Below are 3607 nucleotides of genomic sequence, written 5' to 3'. Positions count from 1 at the left end.
ATCATGTGGGAAAGTTACTGCTTTCCCACCATCAGCAGACTAATGTAACTGTCATAATCTTGGTAATTTGAGTTTCTTTTAAAAAGAAAATACTTAGGGTTTTTTTTTGTTTTTGCTTAATTTGGGAAGCCTGTTCCCTTGTACTCTTTGTAAGCAAACCTTATCTTTCCTTTTCTGAATGTTTCTGTCTTGCCTACAGTTGACTGGACTAGGGGTTGCCCTCCTGATCCAACATGGGCCAAATCCTCCCTCCAGGAGTTTCTATTTGTTTTGTTTCTCAGCTTCTTAAACCACGAAGATGGGAACTGGAGGGCTGTGGGGTAACCATCTTCACCAGATACGGGGCAGAGAGGTGGAGAAAGTTCATCCTGCAGAGCGGAATAAAGCAGCGACAAGATGGGGTGGGAGTGAGAGAGGGATGGGGGACAGCCCTGTCACCAACACCCCACGGCCTCCATCCCATCGCTCTGCTTCATTCCCTGTCTACACATGTGTTTGTGTCTGTGTAGCAACAAGAATGAGTGTAAGCGCTGGGAGAGCAGGACTGTCTTGTCTATTATTGGCTCCCAGTGCCCAGATCAGCGCTTGGTGTAGAGTGGAAATTCCAGATACTGACTGGATAAGCGAATCCTACTTACTTGTTCATAACCAAATTAAAAACTTGAGAACTTGTGTCCCACTGTTTCAAAAATCATGTTATCTGCTTTGAGTTTTTACAACATGAACAGAATTGAGAATAATGGCCAAATAATAATCTCATGTGGAATAATTTTGAAGCCTGAAACTAAAAATAAGAGCCTGCATTCCATGAAATGGGTTGCCCTGTAACATCCCTTCAGGAAGGCGGAGCCTCCTGGCTCATCGCGTAGAGTGGTCTGCGATGATTCCTCCCAGCCGAAACTGGTCCGCGATGATTCCTCCCAGCCGAAACTGGAAATGATGAGCCCTTAAGAAAAGGACAGGGGCAATGTGTCCTGTTCCTGTCTTCACTGCAAAATCGAAGAGCCTATAATTGCTTGGTTTTATGTGTGACTTATAAAGAATATTAATTATGCAAAGGAAGTTTCCACCAACTTGCATTGTCTTCTACAATGTTCAAAGGAATGCCCTTTTAAAGTAGCTAATTAATGTGGCATTTTTGTTCAATTTATGGTAATAGATTAAACTTTTCTTATATTATCCACCAAGTGCTTGTTCATGATAAATCTGTTTTAATCATAATGAGTATTTTTCTCTGGTTAGGTATTTAATCTTTGTTAATATGGAAATAAGTAATTTCCCATCTTAGCTAAGGAGTAATATGAATCTGTATAGTTCATTTTTGTTTGCTGTCCACTAACTTTACCTTTCCTGAGTTAAATTTTTTTTCTATGGGCTAAAGTGCCATTTAATAAACTTAAGCACTCCTTGAACTCCTTTGTTTACTTATTTTTTTCATATTTAAGTCATCTTTACTTATAAAATACTATCCTGAGAATGTAATTCCCTTAAGTTCCAATTCGAGCATGTGTATAATCACTTAAGTAAACAGCGGTTACTTAACTGAAAATGAGAGAAATCAAAATTACTTTTGAAGAGACCAAAAATATTGTCAGGTTTCTTGTGGTTCTGGATGTTCATTCAGCAGTAGGCTCCTGTGAAGGCAGAATCAACCCTGATGTGAACTCACACCCACTTTCCTCTTTCATTAGTAATCAAATGGTCCTGAGGATTCCCTGGGCCTCTCAAGCCTCTCCCTCTCCCCCTGGAAACAAAGGTGAGGGTCTCAGTGGACCCTCCAACGGGAGAAAAAAGCTCTGGTTTCAGATGAAGGTCGACCCAATGGTGAGGGATCTTATGGGGAAAGCTCTCTGCCAAACGCTGTATTTGGAACATCAAGCGCATAAGGATCTTTTTCTAAAAGTTCAAATTTAAGCTCTGTTTCAGTTAACTTTTGCCTGAGGTAAGAATTTTCTTTCTTTAAATCATTGAGGTTTCTTTCAGGAGCCCAAGCCGCCCACCAATTATCATGTGCCTTTATTTCATGGAAATGATCTGCTCTTCCTAAGAATGAATGGTTCCCTCCAATTCTTCAAGATCTTTGGCTTGTTTCCTATATAGGTCTCTGGCTATCCCACTGCATGGCTGATCTTTCCATCTGCTTTAGAAGGGTTTTCCTCTAACTGGTAATTTTCTTCTACTGTTAATTTCCTGTGAAATATCATTTCATTTTCTTGATACCGTTCAGTCATTAAGTTTGTGCTGAAGCTTTGACTCTCAGTTTCAAGACGTTCATTTTCTTTTTTTTTTTAAATATTGATTTCAGAGAAAGGGAGAGGGAGAGAGAAACATCACTGATGAGTCATTGATTGGCTGCGTCCTGCAGGCCCCTCACTGGCCAGCAAGATACGGGTTTTCTTACTACAAAGACACTGGTTTCCTTTGTTTCATCTACTTCAGTTAATTGAGTGTATATTTGGCTTTTTTCTCCTTTTAGGGTTTTTAAAGAAGTCTTTAACTTAGTGTGTGCCAGCTTCTCCCTCCAAAGCTCCTTTTGGTTGAGTAAGATGCACCATTCTCTGAATCCCTCTTCATTTCCAAGTCCAAGCTACCACCCACAGCCTTTCCCACCACTAGGGCCCATCTTGCATCTTTGGCAGGCATTCAGTCAGGGACTTGATCTGCTTTTATCACGTAGAACTTGCTTTGCATATACTTTGGAGGCTTCAAATGTTATTTTCTGTGTATTAAGCCCACCCAGTTGTTCCTTCCATTCTTCAGCTTCTTGTAAAAGCTGTTTCTGGCCTTCCTGAAGGTGGGAATTTCCACTCAAAGCATCTTTCGTATATATCTTAAGCCGTTCTTCGTGCATTTGGAATATCTTGAAGGATGCTCTGGCCTCAGCTCCTGTAATCTGAGCGATTCTGATCATCTGAGGACTGTATCCTTCTTGAAGCATCCCCCCGTTCCTCCCGTTCAGGACGCTTGGACTGCGCTCCCTTTCCTTCTGGAGAGAGCGCCCATCCTCAGGTTCAGGTTTGGAGCTGCGGGCTGCCCCAGGCCCTCCCGCTCTGCGCCCCGCTCCTCCCGGAGGCTGGGACCCCCGGGCCCCTCCCGGAGGCTGGGACCCCCCGGGCCCCCTCCCGGAGGCTGGGACCCCCCGCGGCCCCTCCCGGAGGCTGGGACCCCCCGGGCCCCCTCCCGGAGGCTGGGACCCCCCGGGCCCCCTCCCGGAGGCTGGGACCCCCCGGGCCCCCTCCCGGAGGCTGGGACCCCCCGCGGCCCCTCCCGGAGGCTGGGACCCCCGCGGCCCTCCCTTCGTGCTTTCGGTACAAGGCTGCATTTTCCAAGTCGTTCACATTTTTCTTCGATTACTGTAGAAAGTTCTACAGCGAACTTTTCCTCTCTTTCCTCATACAGCCAGCGTCCAACCCCCTGGAAACCTCCGCACCCCCCCACCCCCCCACGCGCACACACGGACGCAGCAAGACACCCGACAGCAGCTGCGGGGATCTGCAACCCCGGCGCCCAGCCGCGGGGTCCGGGCCTCTCCCGCCCCTTCGGGGGCGCTGCCGCAGCCCCGCGGCTCCAGGCGCCCCGGCCGCGCACGGCTGGGGCAGGGACGGGG

At 46.8% G+C, this 3607-nt stretch overlaps 1 pseudogene; it reads right to left on the bottom strand.

The window, feature by feature from the left end:
* Nucleotides 1–1665: 1665 nt before the first annotated feature.
* LOC107532968 (melanoma inhibitory activity protein 2-like) lies at nt 1666–3395 on the bottom strand (annotated as a pseudogene).
* Nucleotides 3396–3607: the final 212 nt, after the last annotated feature.

This window comes from Miniopterus natalensis, chromosome 1 (genome assembly GCF_054644295.1).
Source record: "Miniopterus natalensis isolate mMinNat1 chromosome 1, mMinNat1.hap1, whole genome shotgun sequence".
Classification (NCBI taxonomy): domain Eukaryota; kingdom Metazoa; phylum Chordata; class Mammalia; order Chiroptera; family Miniopteridae; genus Miniopterus; species Miniopterus natalensis.
This window is presented reverse-complemented; position numbering and strand designations above follow the sequence as displayed.